This window comes from Caretta caretta, chromosome 24, assembly GCF_965140235.1.
Source record: "Caretta caretta isolate rCarCar2 chromosome 24, rCarCar1.hap1, whole genome shotgun sequence".
In the NCBI taxonomy this organism is placed as follows: domain Eukaryota; kingdom Metazoa; phylum Chordata; order Testudines; family Cheloniidae; genus Caretta; species Caretta caretta.
In genome coordinates, this window is record NC_134229.1 from 10,252,075 (window position 1) to 10,271,161 (window position 19,087).

A 19,087-nucleotide genomic window follows, 5' to 3' on the forward strand; every position below is an offset into this window, starting at 1 on the left:
CCTCCGAAGACACCCGACATGACAAACTTTGCATTGGATACCACACAATCATTTTACGAGGATGAACATGGGGGCGCTGGGTGTTCCCCCAAGGTACAGAGCATCACAACAGGGGAATCTTATAACTTCATATACAGTGTTGCCACACATATTTTATCAGGACGATGCTGACTAGCAAATTATGAGTTTTCAAATTGTTCAAGACATGCCATGTACAAAATTGTTACAGTACCATGTAGAGTGTGAACACAAGGGTATATTCTGTCACAGTGGGGCACTGACGCACCCCACGCATTGAGAAACACTGAACTAAGGGATGTTGGTGAGTAGCTGGAGGACTAAAGCAGAAAGGGTATTGTGCTGCAAAGAGGAGGCTGTGCGATCCAGTGGGGAGTGGGAAACAGGAGAGCTGGGTTATTCCCAGCTCTGCTGGAGACACAGGAAAGTTTCTTCCCTTCTTGGTGCATCTTTTTTTTTCTGGTAAATTGAGATAACAATGTTGATCCCTTTTGGAAAGCACAAGGAGATCTGTGGATAAAAAATGCTCTGCAAGAGCGAACCATTCTTGAGAGACAGGAGAAAAATTAAATGAATTGTTCTGACCCCTTGATTGTTTTTAGTGGCTGGAGTTATTTCTGAATTCCAAGGGCTGAGGTGCTGTTTCAATGAAATAACAAAGTTCCTGATTTAATCTGCTTCTTTATTATATGGGGGGAGGGATAGCTCAGTGGTTTGAGCATTGGCCTGCTAAACCCAAGGTTGTGAGTTCAGTCCTTGAGGGGGCCGTTTGGGATCTGGGGCAAAAATTGGGGATTGGTCCTGGTTTGAGCAGGGGGTTGGACTAGATGACCTCCTGAGGTCCCTTCCAACCCTGATATTCTATGATTCTATAGCGGTGAAAGATCTAGAGAGCTCCGACATCCTTTGTGGCTTCATTGGGACAATTCATCTCCACCGCCTGAACCAATATTCAGCAGCAGCATGCAAATAGTCAGTTGATAAGGCCAGGCCTGCCACGTGCTCGTGTGTAAACATGGAGTTCCCTGGCTGGACTGGGGCGTGAAGATGAAAGACAAACTAGATTTGACTTGGTCTAGGTGTTCACTTGAAACCTTCTCCCCAACCCCCACGTGTACAGATAATGCTTGTGTTTGCTTTTAGAAGGTCACTTTCGCTATTGGTGCTTTATTTAAGGCAGAGGGGTTGGTGCCTCAGAGGAATAGCTCTGTCTCTCCATGTGAAGAAGTTTCTGATACTGAAATCTGCATCTGAAAACCTCAGACATTGGAACCACGGACCAGGTGAGTCCTGACCCTCTCTTCAGTGTGTTACATTGTGAGTTAATGTGGAAATTGTATATATATGTTAACTTGGCAAATAGTAGCTTTAGAAAGCCCAAGACCTTGTTGGTTTCTCTATATCTGTAAAATGAGGCTAATGCTATTGAGCTGCTTTGTAAAGTGCTTTGAGATGTACTCATGAACAGAACTAGGCATTATTATTACACAGCATCAGCCCATCTGGCTGCCCAGCACCAGAGTACACATGAGCCTCAATGGACTTATCCTCAGAGCACCCAGTGAAGTAGGAACAGTTATCACCCCTATTTTACAGGTGGGGAGTTGAGCCCAGAGAGAGCACATCACCTGCCCGAGGAGTCAGTGACTGAGGGGGAATTGAACCCAGCTCTCCTGAATCAGAGCCTTAACCACAAGCCCCACTCCGCCTGCCTTTAGTACTGGGTAGCTGTGCTGCAGGGCCCTTCGGCTGGGCTCGTGATGGTGTGGCCATGCAGTGTGCAGGCAGATCCCATGGCATGAGTCAGTTCTTCTGCAAAGCAAGGAGAGAGACTCCTAGAAAAAAGTCTGAGCTGGGACTTGGGTTCTGATCCTCTCGCTTCCCTTCTCTGGACCTGATCCCAGCGCTGACTGAAGCCATTCCATCGTGAGGCATTCCATTGACTTCAAGTCAGGCCCTCTCTGCCTCAGTTTCCCCACCTGCAAAATGGGTATAATGAGACCTGTCCACCCTACAGGGGTGATGCGAGGCTCAGTTAGGGTGACAAGATAGCAAGTTTCAGAGGAACAGCCGTGTTAGTCTGTATTCGCAAAAAGAAAAGGAGTACTTGAGCTCATGCTCAAATAAATTGGTTAGTCTCTAAGATAGCAAGTGTGAAAAATCAGGACGGGGGTGGGGGTAACAGGTGCCTATATAAGAAAAAGTCCCGATTTTATAGGGACAGTCCTGATTTTTGGGGCATCTGGTCACCCTAATTAGCAGAGGGAGTGCCGGGGGAGGGCTTGCTCTGTGCACATGACGCTACTTGGATTCCTCCCAGTGCCTCGTACAGCACCATGGTCCCCGGTGCTCCCCTCCCAGCCCGGATCACCTCAGCTTCCCACCCCATAAGCCTGTCACTGAGCCATCTCTGAAGAAGGAAACTGCTCTAAGGATGTCACAGCAAGGCATCCCCACTCCAGCAAACTCCCATTGAACTCAAGGGCTGCAGGGTCTCAAACTTTCCTCTGGGGTGTTAGTGTCATAGGCAGGTTATGCAGAGAGTCAGCGCAGCCCTGGGATCAGGAAGATTTGGGGTAGAGCCCTCCCACCCTCCAGCCTGGCTATTAACCAGCTGATCTACTGTTTTCCCTGCTGCAAAGTCAACAATGAAACAACGCTCTCCTGCTGCTCCTCATCCAAGTGACCAGGGGCCACCCTTGCAGTAAGTGGCTTTTTTTCCTTTCCCTTCCTGGAAATAATTCTCCCAAACCCTAAGGCAGCCTCCTGCCAACCAGAACTCACCCTGAATTAGCTGCAACCATTTTCTTCTGTCCATGTTCCAGGGCCAAGGTTTTCAAAGATGGGTGCCAAGGGTATTATTATTAATTACTGTGATAGCGCCTAGGTGCCCCAGTTCTGGACCAGGACCCCATGGTGTTAGGCGCTGTATATTATCTATTAGGTGTATTACGGTAGTGCCTAGGTGCTCCCACTCAAGCCAGTTCTACAACCTAGCTCCTATTCGTAATTTTCAAACTTATAAAGATCTTCCGCTACTGATTCAGGGATGTGAAATAGTTCTTAGATGTACCTCTTACTAAAAGCATCAGTTCTACTTTATATATAGACAGGTGTGTGTGTGTGTGTGTGTGTGTGTGTGTGTGTCTTTGTGCAATTGTGTGTAGGGGGAGGTTTTGCATGTTTGTGTATGACTGAGTTTGTGTTTCTCTCTGGCTGCATGTGATTCTGTGGCTGGTTGTCTATGGTTGTATGTGTGGCTGTGTGTGTTTCTGTGTTGTGTATGATGGGGGGGCTGTATGTGTTCAGTTGTGTGTGACTGATTGTGTGTCTGTGTGCTTGTGTGTGTGTGTGGTGGTGCTTGTACGTAATGTCACTCCCCCAGTGGCTTTCCCATGACTGGGGATCTCCGCACTGAGGGGACTGAGGGCTCTGCCATCCTGGCCACATAAATGGTAACAGATGGAAACTCCTCACCCTGCTACGCAGATGGGAGTGGGGGTGCTGCTGCGCTAAAGCTCGCCATCCATGACCTGCTGGAAACGTGGAAGGACACGCATGTCAGCCAGAGCCCCCAGAGTAACCAGACCTACCAGAGCCTGCCCCGCAGCTGCAAGCAAATTAAAGCCACCCAGATTGGGGCTAGAGGTGAGTGCAGAGGGAGCGTCCCTGGATCTTCAGAAGCTGCTTTGCTTCCGCTGGGTGCCTGCTCCAGACCAATGTAAAGACTAGAGCTGGGTAAAGTCGGTTCAGATGCACCCGGGCATCTCTGGGCTGGCAGCGGGGACACCTGCCCATCCGTGGCCACTGTGGGCAATCGCATTACCAGGGCTGGCTCATTCTGAATACATCCAGGGGCTGATTCCAGCAGGGCTGGGACTGATGATGAGCAGGGGCCCTTTGACTGGTGCAAACTAGGGGGAGCACTGTGTGCTAAGCATAAGCATAAGCTTTTGTGAGCTACAGCATCCGATGAAGTGAGCTGTAGCTCACGAAAGCTTATGCTCACATAAATTGGTTAGTCTCTAAGGTGCCACAAGTACTCCTTTTCTTTTTGAGAATACAGACTAACACGGCTGTTACTCTGAAACAAAATTCTCTGTCACTTCACCACTCTAGGGCATCCCACCTCTACCTAGTTCCTAGGGCTCAAGGCGTAACCCAGTTAATTTAGGCACCCCCTACCCTTTTCCAGTTCTTAGGGCTCCAGGCAAAGAGCACCTAACTTTACCCCTCTGTGGGCTCCGGGATCTACTCCTCCGGGTAAACACACTTTCCTTGTGAACTCCAAGCAAACACCCATACCCCGTGGACTCAAGAATTAATCTTTTGTGGGTTTACTGGGTCCTTTACCAGTGAAAGAGCCTTACACAGTAATGTCCTACTTAACCTCTATTCACTAACAATCACCAAAACAGACTGCATATGGTACACATACTGTGCTCACCACTCCCAATGAGACAGATGAACTTTTCCCTGCTGGCCAGTCAGGATCAGGTCATCTGGGGGCCTACAGTTTCTTCAGGGTGTCATTGGCAGAGTGTTGAGGTCTGGCCGCTCTGATCTTGGGGCTGTGTCCTGGAGTTGGTTCCCAAAGAACTTCCTTTTGGACCCCAGTTTATATAGTGAAACCTGAATCTGACTTAGCTGTACCTTAACCAATCATTTTACTAAAATTTGATTAATCAATCCTAACATATTGTAACAATTCTCTAACCTAATCATCCCACCACCTTAATTAATTTACACCTAGCAAAATTAATCATGTAACAGACCGAAACAATCAAAGAACCTGACAGAGATCATACAGAAAAACAATAGAGAAGTGTATAAAGATAAAACAATAAAGAAATGAGGATTTCACAACCACAACACTTGATAAGTGATTTCTTGCCAGACAGGATGCTATCAAACTAAATTTTCTTTAACCATCATAAGATCTATTTCTTTACCTGGTGATAGTGGGTGCCATTAACAGCCCGATATTAAGTTGTTTTAATATAATTTAGATGGAATGTGAGGATGTGACTTCCTGCTTCTTAGCTCATGGCTGCTGCTCTCTTAATATGTCTGCAAACAAAGGCCTTACAATGTGATTACTGGAAAAGGCTTTATCCTTACATTCCCTGCTGCTGGAGCGACATGAGACCTCAGCTCTCTGCCAGTGCCCTGCTGCTTAGGCCTCCGTCATGCACAGGAGCTGCCGGCGGAGAAAACCTTGTCGGGGATCCTGCTGCCTCGTGTCTGGCTGGTCTCCCCCAGCAGAGAATTTCAGAGACACAAGTGGCACAGAGGCGCCCAACTCCCATTGCCCAGCATATGCCTCTGAAAATCTCCACCCTCCTCCACAGACCCTGGCGTAAGTCTCAGCTGAAGGAACGGCGTGCAGGACTCCGACAGGGAGGTCAGAGGGTGCAAGCCCTGCTCTTGGGGCTGAACTAGGGTTGCCAATTTTGGTTGGATGTATTCCTGGAAGTTTTATCATGTGACTTAGTCTTTAATTCCTGGAGACTCCAGGTCAATCCCGCAGGGTTGGCAACCCAAGGCTGAGCCCCTCCAGCGCCAGGTGACGTCCAGTCCAGGGCGGGTGCTCAGCCCCTTTGACAGTCTGAGGGTAGCCAGTGCGCGGTAGATTCTTTGCCTGGCTCAGTTCCACCCATCGTGCAGCCCCCAGATTGAGTCACCGCAGGCTTAGGCCCAAAAGAGGGACACAGCGTGGGGAGACACACAGCAGGGGGCTCAAAACAAGGTCTGGGGCTTTTCCTTAGCACAAATTGTCCCCAGCCTGTTTCTCAGTTACACTTAGGCCTGGTCTGCGCATGGCGTCTGTCCTGGTGTCACTGTGTTGGGTCGGGGGATGGGTTTTTCTTGACATATTGATACTAGTCCAGCCTCAGTGTGAACACAATTATACTGGGGGAAAGCGTAATTCCTTAGACAGGGACAGCGTATTCCACTTTCCATATGGGAATGGCTATCCCAGGATAAAGCCCCTTTAAATCAGTATAAACGGTGTCCACACTAAGGAGTTGTAGCGCTGTAACTACACCGGTATCATGAAAGTGCTACAGCTTGTGCGTGGAAAGGCTCAGGCCTTGTCACGCTCTGGGAGTCCCTGTAATTTGTACTCACTCTCCGCTGCCAAGGGGACTATAGTGCCCCTGGGAATCGGGCCCCTCTGCTCCCAGATGCAGGGGCGTGTCCTGCTCCAGTGACTACGGGTTTGCGTCCTGCTGCAGTGCACTAGAAGCTCCTCACCTGGGCATGTTTCCCATTTAATGTCTGGCTCCGAGAGGGCCTTTCCCTGGCTCTGGCTGACCAGGTGCTCCCCGCTTCCCACCCCTGCAGACGGGATTTATGCCCTGCACACCGAGAATGGCGAGACCTACCAGACCTTCTGCGACATGACCACCAAGGGGGGTGGCTGGACCCTGGTGGCCAGCGTGCATGAGAACAATGTCTATGGCAAGTGCACCGCAGGAGATCGCTGGTCCAGCCAGCAGGGGAGCAACATTAACTACCCAGAGGGAGAGGGAAACTGGGCCAATTACTACACCTTTTGGCTCCGCGGCGGGCTCCACCAGTGACGACTACAAGGTGGGGTCCCCTTCTCCATGGCCAATAGCTACCTGCTGGGGAGAGACGGTGTGTTAGAATGTGGTTGAATGCACATGGGGAGGTGGGGGACACCGGCATGGGGGTTAGATGGGAGGGATGGTCCAGTGGTCAAGGTGCTAGCGAAGGGCTTGGCAGCCCTGGGCTCCATTCCCTGCCCTGCCACAGGCCCCCTGTGTGACCTAGGGCAAGTCACCTAGTCTCTGTGCCTCAGTTCTCCCCCGTACAATGGTGATCGTGCTTCTCTGCCTTGCGGGGTGAGTGTCAGGATACATATACCACAGGTGGTGAGGTGCCCAGATGCCCCAGTGATGGGGGGCAGAGGGAGTGGGTAAGTACCAGGGATGTGGCTGAGAGGTTTCAGCTGGGTCCTTGCTTTTCAGAACCCTGGTTATTACGATCTGCAATCCCAGGACCTGTCCGTGTGGCATGTAACCAACAAGACGCCCCTGAAAGAATGGAAGAACAGGTCCATCCTGAGGTACCACACCGAGACTGGCTTCCTGTCCTGAGAGGGGGGGAACCTCCTCAGACTCTACCAGGTGATGGCGCTGAGCTGGGGGCTTTGGAGGGGCATGTGCAGGAGGGGCTAGGTGGCTCTGCTGGCCTCAGTGTAGATGGAGGAGCTTGGTTGGGCAAATTCTCAACATGCTAAAAGCGCTCCATGCTGGGGGGTCAGGGACTGATAATGGGACAAGGACCTCTCAACATTGCTGGTGTTTACATCCCAAACCAACCACCGCCTTGGCACCGATGTGCTGACAGACTCAGCAGAGAGGCTGAATGGCCCATGAAGACCAACCCCACCTCACACCCTGGAGATGGAGGGCCAGTGGACACAGGTGCTTTGGTGCTAGGCCAAGCCCTTGACTCACCCTTGAGCCCCAGCTTTGGGGTTCAGGTATCTTAGCAGGGGCATCTCCGCAGGGCTGGGGATGCAGGGGCAACAATGCTGGACACATGCTGATTCTCACCTATTATCATTTACTGCCCGCATTGTGGCAGCTCCTAGCGGACCCCCCGCAGACCAGGGCCCCACAGTGCTAGGTGCTGCACGGACCCAGAGCAGAACAACAGTCCCTGCCCAAAATAGTCTGTGATAAATCCACCCCAAGGGGCACCTTGACATGTCATATTCTTGGCCCACTGGTGGAGTCACTGCTGTGCCCTAGGGCTGGCCTGTGTGAGCAGAGGCACTGACTGAACAGATCACCCAGTAAGTTTTAATCAATGCTTCCTTGTCTGTGCTGGAGCTGCCCTGTCACAGGGACAGAAACTAACACTGGATGCTCGCTGCGTTTGTGTCTCCCAGAAATACCCAGTGAAATACGGCGCTGGTGTCTGAAAGACCAACAATGGCCACGCCGTGCCCGTCATCTACGACTATGGCGATGCCCAGCAAACTGCCAGCTATTACTCTCCAAATGGCCGAACTAAGTCTGGTAGTGAGTGTGCGGGTTCTGCCTCTCCACCTGCACAGACCAGCCCTGTCCTTCCAGTCTGAATTACCTTTATTTTAGAGAAAGGGCAAACGATTAAATGAGAGAGAGGATATGGAAAATCTCCAGGAGAGCGCGCAGTGTGTTTTCTCCATTTAACATGCTACATGGCAACTGAACACAAAAGGGTCTGTGATACCTGGTGAGGGTGTGGCCAGAAGAGGAGACTGAGGAGAGAGGTGATCTGGAGTTTCCAATCTCTGGGAAAGGAGCCAAGGAGAAAAGGCAGGAGGGGCCTTATGCCCTAAAGCTGGCCCTGAAAGGAGGCGGCAGCAAGGGTTGAGGAGATGCTGCGAGAAGGACCTTCCCTTCCCCCATGACAGACAGACCAGGGATAAAAACGCAGCCTGGGGAGACCCAGACCAGTGCAAGCCCTGAGTGTCAGCAGGGTGACAGAAGGAGCCGCTCCACAGTCCAGACTGCAGAAATCTCCAGCTGGAGAATGAGGCAGTGGCTGCACTGGCAGCTCATGCCAGGAGGGGTGTTTTGAGATCGTAGCACTACCCAGAGCTCCTGGGAACTGAAAGGTGCAGTGCACTAAAGACACATGCAGAACAGTGACAGAGCTATGGTCAGCCCAGCTGTGACGGGACAACTGCCCAGCTCCTGTGTGGGACTGGAATCAGAACATAACAATGGCTATACTGGGTCAGACCAATGTTCCATCTAGCCCAGAATCCTGTCTTCAGACAGAGGCCAATGCCATGTGCCTCAGAAGGAATGAACAGAACAGGTTATCACCAGTGATCCATTCCCTGTCACCCATTCCCAGCTTCTGGCAAACAGAGGCTAGGGATACCATCCCATAGAGTCATAGACGATTAGGGTTGGAAGAGACCTCAGGAGGTCATCTAGTCCAACCCTCTGCTCAAAACAGGACCAACACCAACTAAATCATCCCAGCCAAGGCTTTGTCAAGGGAGGCCTTAAAAACCTCTAAGGATGGAGATTCTACCGCCTCCCTAGGTAACCCATTCCAGTGCTTCATCACCCTCCTAGTGAAATAGTTTTTCCTAATATCCAATCTAGACCTTCCCCACTGCAACTTGAGACCATTACTTCTTGTTCTATCATCTGCCACCATTGAGAACAGCCAAGCTCCATCCTCTTTGGAACCCACTTTAGGTAGTTGAAGGCTGCTATCAAATCCCCCCTCACTCTTCTCTTCTGCAGACTAAATAAGCCCAGTTCCCTCAGCCTCTCCTCATAAGTCATGTTCCCCAGCCCACAAATTGTTTTCATTGCCCTCCGCAGGACTCTCTATTTGTCCACATCCTTTCTGTAGTGGGGGCCCCAAAACTAGACGCAATTCTCCAGATGTGGCTTCACCAGTGCTGAATAGAGGGGAATAATCACTTCCCTTGATCTGCTGGCAATGCTCCTACTAAGGGAGCCCAATATGCCGTTAGCCTTCTTGGCAACAAGGGCACACTGTTGACTTGTATCCAGCTTCTCGTCCACTCTAATCCCTGGGTCCTTTTCTGCAGAACTGTTGCTTAGGCAGTCGGTCCCCAACCTGTGGTCATGCATGGTCCATGTCCTTGTTGAACCGCCTCAGATTTCTTTTGGCTCAATGCTCCGATTTGTCTAGGTCACTCTGGACCCTATCCCTACTCTCCAGCATATCTACCTCTCCCCTCATCTTAGTGTCATCTGCAAACTTGCTGAGGGTGCAATCCATCTCATCATCCAGATCATTAATGGAGATGTTGAACAAAACCAGCCCCACGACCGACCCCTAGGGCACTCCGCTTGATACTAGCTGCCAACTAGGACATTGAGCCATTGATCACTACCCGTTGATCCCGATGATCTAGCCAGCTTTCTATCCTCCTTACAGTCCATTCATCCAATCCATACTTTTTTAACTTGCTGGCAAGAATATTGTGGGAGACCATAACAAAAGCTTTGCTAAAGTCAAGGTATATCACGTCCACTGCTTTCCTCATATGCACAGAGCCAGTTATCTCATCACAGAAGGCAATCAGGTTGGTCAGGCATGATTTGCCCTTGGTGAATCCATGTTGACTGTTGCTGATCACCTTCCTCTCCTCCAAGTGCTTCAAAATGGATCCCTTGAGGACCTTCTCCATGATATTTCCATGTCCATCCTGGCGAATAGCCATTGATGGACCTATCCTCCATGAACTTATCTAGCTCTTTTTTTAAACCTGTTATAATCTTGGCCTTCACATCCTCTGGCAAAGGGTTCCAAAGGTTGACTCTGCATTGTGTGAAGAAATACTTCCTTTTGTTTGTTTTAAACCTGTTGCCTATTAATTTCATTTGGTGACCTCTAGCTCTTGTGTTATGAGGAGTAAATAATACTTCCTTATTTCCTTTCTCCACACCAGTCATGATTTTATAGACCTCTATCATATCCCCCCTGAGTCGTCTCTTTTCCAAGCTGAAAAGTCCCAGTCTTATTAATCTCTCACACGGAAGTTGTTCCATACCCCTAATCATTTTTGTTGCCCTTTTCTGAACCTTTTTCAATTCCAGAATATATTTTTTGAGATGGGGCAATCACATCTGCACACAGTATTCAAGATGTGGGCATACCATGGATTTATATAGAGGCAATATATTTTCTGTCTTATTATTTATCCCCTTCCCAATGATTCCCAACATTCTGTTCACTTTTTTGACTGCCGCTGCACATTGTGTGGATGTTTTCAGAGAACTATCCACAATGACTCCAAGATCTCTTTCTTGAGTCGTAACAGCTAATTTAAACTCCATCGTTTTATATGTATAATTGAGATTGTTTTCCAATGTGCATTACTTTGCATTTATGAACACTGAATTTCATCTGCCATTTTGTTGCCCAGTCACCCAGTTTTGTGAGGTCCCTTTGTAACTCTTCACAGTCTGCTTTGGACTTAAGTATCTTGAGTAGTTTTGTATCATCTGTAAATTTTGCCACCTCACTGTTTTACCCCTTTGTCGAGATCATTTATGAATATGTTGAACAACACTGGTCCTAGTACAGACCCCTGGGGGATGCCACTAGTTACCTCTGTTTACAATTTACCAGTCTGAAAACTGACCATTTATTCCTACCCTTTGTTTCCTATCTTTTAACCAATTACTGAGCCATGAGAGGACCTTCCCTCTTATCCCAAGACTTTGCTTAAGAGCCTTTGGTGAGAGAACTTGTCAAAGGCTTTCTGGAAATCTAAGTACACTATATCCACTGGATTCCCCTTGTCCACATGCTTGTTAACCCCTTCAAAGAATTCTAGTAGATCAGAGAGGCATGATTTCCTTTTACAAAAACCATGTTGACTCTTCTCAACAAATTGTGTTCATCTATGATAATTCCATTCTTTACTATAGTTGTAACCAATTTGCCTGGTACTGAAATTAGGCTTACCAGCCTGTAACTTCCAGGATCACCTATGGAGTCTTTTTTAAAAAAATATGGCGTCATATCAACTATCCTCCAGTCATCTCATACAGAGGCTGATTTAAGTGATAGGTTACATACCACAGTTAGTAGTTCTGCAATTTCACATGTGAGTTCCTTCAGAACTCTTGGGTGATACCATCTGGTCCTAGTGACTTCTTACTGTTTAATTTATCAATTTGTTCCAAAACCTCCCTAATGACACACAAATCTGGGACAGTTCCTCAGATTTGTCACCTAAAAAGAGTGGTTCAGATTTGAGAATCTCCCTCATATCCTCAGCCGTGAAGACCGATGCAAAGAAATCATTTAGTTTCTCTGCAGTGGCCTAGTCAGGAGTTCCAGATTCTTAATCATTCCCAGTTTACACACAGGGACTTAACGAAGGGGCTTGGCTAGGATTAGAGCTAAGTCATTTCTCTCCACCTGTCCATGGCAAACAATGGTTCTGACCTCCCCTTTTCTGTCACCAGCTGAATTTGTTCCCCGCTACATCCAGTTCTGCGTATTTAATTCTGAGAAGGCGGCCATGGCTCTGTGTGCTGGGGTGAAAGTCACCGGCTGTAACACTGAGCATGTGAGTATCTGACCAGAGTGGGGTTAGGGTTGGAGCAGAGACAAGCTGGAGTGGAGCGAATACAGCGGAGTTGCATCTTACGCGGGGGTTACATTCTAAAGTCAGTGTGTAAGGCGAAAATCACGTATAGTCACGAGAGACAGAAGAATGAAAGAATAAAAAAGGAGAAAGACGACTTCAGCGTCATTATGCGCAAACCGGAGTGCCTCAGGATGGCCAGGAGCATTGTCTACGATCAGCAACAATTTAAAGTTAAGTCCTTTCTCTTCGAGGTACCGCTTGACCTCCGGAATGAAACGCTTGTGGAACCAATCCAGAAATAATGCTGCCGTCACACAAGCCTTTTTATTTGATTGCCAGAACACAGGCAGGAGATTTTTGTTCTTGCCTTTTAGGGCAAGGGGATTTGCAGCCCTGTAGAGCAAGCTCTGCTTTATTAAATGTCCAGCCGCATTGCCACAAAACAACACAGTCACATGGTCTTTAGCTGCTTTGAAGCCAGGGGCTTGTCTTTCTGATTTCGAAGTGTAAGTGCGGTTGGGCATTTTTTTCCAGAAGAGCCCAGTATCGTCAGCATTAAAAACTTGTTCCGGAAGATAGCCCTTTTCTTCTATGATTTTCTTTAATTGTTTGGGGTAGGCTTTTGCTCCCTCTTCATTGGCAGATGCAGCTTCACCAGTAGTCTGCACATTTTTGAGGTTGAAGCGGTTCCTAAAATTGTTAAGTCAACCTTGGCTGGCTTTGAATTCCTTCTCATCAGAAGGCTGTCCCTCTTCAACGGGGGGTTTGAACAGCGCGTAGAGGCTAAGAGCCTTTTCTCGCAACATGTTGCCTTTGATAAGCACACATTTATGGTTCATGTCTTCCAGCCATAAGTTTAATGCCTTTTCAGCCTTCACTAACGTCTTATCACGCACCTGGCTCGTCACCTTAGCAGTTATTGGAGCACTTGATGCCACGGCTTGACGAATTTCTCTCTCGAATCTTGATGGCATGGATGCTAGATTCATTGAGTTCATATTTACACGCCATGTTGGAGACCAACATACTGTCTCTCAATAACTCTAACACAGCCAGTTTTTCCTCCAGCGTTGGAATAGATCGCTGTTTCTTCAGCTGAGCACCAGATGAAGTAGTTAGCTTGCGTTTAGGGGCCATGTTGTACGAAAAATACGTATCTTTAAACACTAGAATCACACTCAGCGCAGCGAGATGCTCACTGGATTGGTGGGCAGCAATCAATCCAGTGGGGGTCGATTTATCGCATCTAGTCTAGATGCGATAAATCGACCCCCGAGCGCTCTCCCGTCGACTCCTGTACAGTACTCCACCGCTGCAAGTTATTTTTCTTTTTCTTTCGTGTATAGTTGAATTCGTGTAAATTAAATGCGCGTATGATGCAACTCCACTGTAATCTGAAAAAAACAACCACCGTTTTTTTGTGTCAACACAAAATGGATAAAAACCCAAAATAGCTGTGGTGGGTCAAACAAAATGTTTTGTTTGACTCAAAACAACCTGGTATTTTTTATTTTTGTTGTTTCTTTTTGTGTGTATTTCCCCCCATTTTTAAAATGAATAAAATAGCTAAATATTCAAACCAAATATCCTCTCTCTCTCACACACACACTCACACTCACTCACGTTGGAAGTATTTGCTAAATTGAACCTTACTTCAGAAATAGTTTTTGGGGGGAGGGATAGCTCAGTGGTTTGAGCACTGGCCTGCTAAACCCAGGGTTGTGAGTTCAATCCTTGAGGGGGCCTTTTAGGGATCTGGGGCAAAAATTGGGGATTGGTCCTGCTTTGAGCAGGGGGTTGGACTAGATGACCTCCTTAGAATATCAGGTTTGGAAGGGACCTATGATTCTATGTGGACAGACTATTCGCCGACTGGCCATTGCAGGGTTTCTTGCAGTTTCCTCTGAAGCAGCTGGCACTGGCCTGGAGACAGGAGAATGGCTAGATGGGCCCCAGCTCTGCTCCGGTCTGGCAATTCCTCTGTTCTCTCCCCAGCACTGCGTGGGTGGAGGAGGGTTCTTCCCAGAAGGGAACCCGGTTCAGTGCGGCGATTTCGCTTCCTTTGATTGGAATAGCTACGGAACCCATCAGCACTGGAGCATATCCAAGGAGATGATTGAATCCGCAGTGCTGCTGTTCTACTGCTGAGTCCGGAAAGGCTGACGTGCCCCAGTGAACGACGCTGCTTTGCTCCAGCCAGAGCTATTCCCTGGCTTTGAACGCGGACATCTGCCATGCAAATAAAGAATCTGAAGTGGGCTGGGGTGTCGGTGTGATTTGCTCCCCTTGCGACCCAGAGAGGGTTGCAGGGCTCTCAGCACCAGTCAGAATGAGGCACTTCTGTCATTATTTGTAATTATTTACTGTTAGCAATAATCGGAGCACTGGGTGTTATTATGTAGTAATCTTCATCTGTCACTCTCAAAGTGCTTTACAAAGCAGGTCAGTAGCATTATTCCCATTTTAGATGGGGAAACTGAGGCACAGAGTGGTGAAGTGATTTTCCCAAGGTGACTCAGCAGGCCAGCAGCAGAGTGGGAAATAGCATGCTAGTCTCCTGAGTCAAGTCCAGAGCTCTATCCACCAGGCCCCACCACCTCCCCCTTCTCTAGCCACGGTTGCTAGGACCACCTATTATTAATGTAAGCGGGGGAATGGTCCCACTATTGTGGCGAACTTCCCTGGCCTATACGCTACCCCGGTGAAATGGGCTAGCAAAAGGATTTGAGTCCTTTACCCAGAGGCCTGCCTGACCTGGAGGACTCCCCTTGCCTCCCGCCTGTGTGGCAGAGTCCTCGTAACCCCACCAAGGCTGGACCCAGGATTCCTGGGGGGTTCGACCCCCAGCCTTGTCTTGGTCACTTAGGGCAGGGGTGAGGGTGTCCCCACCCTAGGGTGCTCTCTCCGCACCGCCCGCTTCCCTGCTGCTTATAGTTCAAAGCAAATACAATTCATTAAACAGCTACCAACACAAAAAGAAGGACCGGAAAGGTGAAAGGCAAACCGGCAACCCTGCCCCGGGGGAAGGGGAGGGAAGTGCACAGTCACCGCCTCCCACGGCCCAGGCCCTGGCTGTGCTGCGGGCCGGGCACCTGCTCTGGCGGTGGCCACGCGCCCGCGGGTGGCAGGGCCCTTCCCTGCAGCGTCGCCCCCACCCCTCGGGGTTATGATCCCCTCCCAGTCCGGCCTGCAGGGCCCCTTGGCTGGGGCCGTCTCCCCACGCTGAGCCCGCTGCCCAGGGTCCCCCTCGCTCGCCCCAGCTGCTCACCGCACCCGGCTCTGGACGGCCCCGGCGCCCTGGGCTGGTCCCCTGGCCACTCTGGCTCTGTTCTCCCAGCCCACCTCAGGCCGCTGCTCTCCCCTGAGCTCGGCCCGCTTTGCCTCGGGCAGCTCCAGCTCACACGGAGGACGGGACTTCAGGCTCCTGACTCCTTCATTGGCCTGCCTGCCCTGTCAATCAGGCTCCCCTAGAGCATTGTCCTCTCCCCGTTGGCCTGCCTCCCTTGTCAATCAGCCGCCGCTAGAGCGTTGTCCTCTTCCCATTGGCCCTGGGGACTGTCAGTCGCAGGGTCTTGATTTCCTCATTCCCCTATCTTTTGGGACTGGTAGAGGGCCAAACAAAAAACCCCACTGAGCTTCAGTGAGGGGTCCAGAGGCCCTTACACTTGGGCCCCAGCCAGGGAGGGGCTCCTCCTGTCTCATCAGGGTCTGGCTGGTCCCCCTGGCGGCTCTTGTCCTTAGGTGCCTAACTCTCCCCAGGCCTCACAGAAATAAATTGACGCTGCCCCCAATTTTCCTTTTCTGCTTCTATCACTTTAAGGCTGGTATGTGAAACCAAAGAGTTGGGGGCGAATCCTGCTTCAGAGGCCTCCCCTGCCAGTGGGACTGGGGGGGGGGGTTCTGCTGAGCAAGGGTGGCAGGGGCTGCGGGGGCTGGTGCGGGGGGGGGCTGGGTGTCCGGGAGTGGGGAGGGAGGGCATGGAGGTGGGGCAGTGACAGGTGGATCTGTGACTTCAGGGATCCCTCCTGTGTGGCTGCCCTTCAGGCTGGTGGCAGGTTCCCATCCCCTCTTACCTCTGCAGGTCCCCATTCCATGGCCCCAGTTACTCAGCGGGGGCCCCTTGCAATCAGCTGAAAAGAAATTCTGTGCTATGGCAACGCTGAATCAGTGGGATAGGGAATCCCCCTCTGATCTCTGCATCGGTGCCCATCACCATGGTATCTGAGCCACCAATTGCTCTATTGACTGTGTTAGTTAACAGACAATTTGCAAAATCTCCATGTAAAGTAGTAGAAAAAAAGGAGACATTAGCAATGTCCTGTGTGTGATCCCAGCACAGCCAGACGGAGGGAGCAAGGAGTGTTAAAGCTATAGGGACTGTATAAAGAGTGTTTCACTGTGAAAAATAAAACTAGTCTTTTAAAATGATCATATTGTTGCCGGCACTCAGTGCCGAGAGGCAAAACAACAGCGGGGGTTTGTTACCTGGTGTGCATCACCCAATAATCACAATGGGGTGGAGAAGCAGAAAAGTTTATTTGCAGCTGCAAAAAGGTACAGGGAGAATAGAATCTCAAATCCTGCACCCAGAGCAGGATATTACACAGGATTTTATACATCCTTTCTTCAGCATACTTACCCAATAGCAAGCTGCCCTAAGTATCCATATAGCCAGCCAATCCAGTTACCAGCTAGTTCCCTTGTTTTTTTTGTATCATTTGTTAAACTAACATAAAGCTGCTTTATTCAGCATTATTCTTCCATATCTGCCCTGTTTGGCCTTGTTTAGTTTCAGGCAGTCTGACTCTGCAACATATTGTTGCAGATCCTCAGCATAACTGCTGCGAGTGCCTCCAGGCGGGGAGGGGGGGCCAAGGACACCTGGGCCTAGTGCGAGGGGGCTTCATCGACACTCGTGGTCTTCCATCCTCTCGAGTTACCTAGTGGTCATGCCCCAGTGTCCCCAACAATATCAACTAAAAAAAATACAGATAAATAAAATTCCAACTGGGTTTTAAGTCCCACTTCGTGTTTGATATATATGTATACAAACATCATAAACACAGTGTATTTTAATATTATGCTGCGTACAGTGCAGCTTTGGGGTCAGATCCTGCAGTCTCTCCTTGGACAAAACACTTCAAAAGGACAGCTGTGACACTGTGGATTGTGCTCATGTGTCGGCCCTGGCCAATATGTGATTACCTGGGCTAGTTAAAGTGGTACAAACATCCTATGTAGATGCACTTGAACTGGCTTAACCTTTACTTAAATTGGGTTAGCTTGTGTTAATTCAAAATTGACAAAAGGAAATGTGAGTGATAAGCCTGTGGAACTCACTGACACAGGAAGTTGTTGAGGCCAAGAATTCAGCATGGATTAAAAGAGGGATTGACTATATCTACGGACAGCTAGAATATCCAGAGTGATCCTAGTTCATGCAAACAAATATTCTGGAAGGAATAGAACCTTCTTGGTTCATGGGACTTAATGTAGGGGGCAGATTATCTCCCAGCTGCCTCTGGCCCGTTTCTGGCACCTTCCTTTGCAGCATCTGGTGCTGGCCACTGTTAGAGATGGGGCTGGATTGGAAAAGCCTCAGCTCTTATTTAGTCTGATAACTTCTCTGTTAGTAAATTACTGAATTAGTTTTGTCCTTGATTCCCTCTCTGACTCTAGGCAAGTCCTTCCCACTATCTCAGCCTGCCTTAGTTTCCCCATGTGTTAAATAAGGATGACAATCTGGATGAAATTCTGGCCCCATTGAAGTCAGTGAGAGTTTTGCCATTGACTTCAGTGGGGCCAGGATTTCACCCACTGAATCTACCCTCAGCCCTGAGACAGGTCCGAAGCAGGGTTGCCTGAGCGAGGCCTGCAAAACCAGCCCTTTATTACACAGAGCATCTTTCCCTCATGCAAACTGGGCCCCAGACTGCTTCAGATTAGGGTGAGATAATTACGCAGAAGCTGATGACAGCAGCTGATGATGGCTGCAAGCTTTTGTGCGTCATTAAAATTGAATTAAATAATAAAGAATGTGGTTTAAATGACAGAAAACAATAGTATAAGGGCACTGAAGGCTGATCCGAATAAACAGCCAGGTTCAGCTATACAGGAAAGATTATCCAGGTATTAGGCCAAAGATTACACCACATCAGAGTTGGGATTAGAACCCAGGAGTCCTGGCTCCCAGTTCTCTCATCCCCAGACAATACTGCTCAGGTAATCTCTACAGCCTTTCTCTTGCCTCGCTGTGCTGAGGCAATTCTCCTCTGCATCCCACCCATTGCACCAGTGGCTTTTTCATATCCTGAGCTACACCTCTAACTGGGTTCACAGCCCATATCTTTGTTGCTGGGTGCTGATTTCTAGCAGGGGCGTGTGGGAGAGGCAGCTGCTTCCCTTAGCTACCAACAACATTCTCCAAGTTGGATTGGATAAGTAGCATTGTTTCCTCCCTCATCACCTCCCTGGATGACCCAAGAGAGATGTGAGCTGACATCCAGGAGGATCTGTGGCATGAGCAGATGCCATCTTGAATCATCCCAGGACCAGAATAGTTCCCTTGGGCGCCGTTCCCTGCCTAGGAGGGAGCACATGGCTGGTGGTGACTCTGCCCAGTGGCCCTAAATACATCCTTGTAACCCAGAGATCCCCAAACTGTGTGGTGTGGCCCCCTAGCGGAACACGGAGGAAAATTCAGGGGGGCGCAGCTGGGGCCCGGGCCAGCCCCCATGGTAGGAAGGCAGCACCACCCAGCTCCACTCCTGGCCCCGGCCCGGGATGTGACACACAAGAGTGCTGAAAAGTGTGTAAATTTTATTCTCCATCCCCAGGCACCTGATCTACTTTAGGGTTATATGGGTCAGAAGGCGGGGGTCCACTAACTTCATTGGTTACAGTTGTCCAATGAGTAGAGCTGGGCAAAATTTTTGGCTAAAAAAAATC

General features: G+C 49.4%; 1 long non-coding RNA gene across 1 annotated transcript; it reads right to left on the bottom strand.

Moving 5' to 3' along the window:
• Window positions 1-4,041: 4,041 nt before the first annotated feature.
• On the bottom strand, window positions 4,042-15,916 carry LOC142070013 (uncharacterized). Its single transcript, XR_012665983.1, has 3 exons — window positions 15,413-15,916; window positions 6,575-6,647; window positions 4,042-5,088 (listed from the first exon to the last, which is right to left on the bottom strand). It is a non-coding gene; the product is annotated as an uncharacterized LOC142070013 (long non-coding RNA).
• Window positions 15,917-19,087: the final 3,171 nt, after the last annotated feature.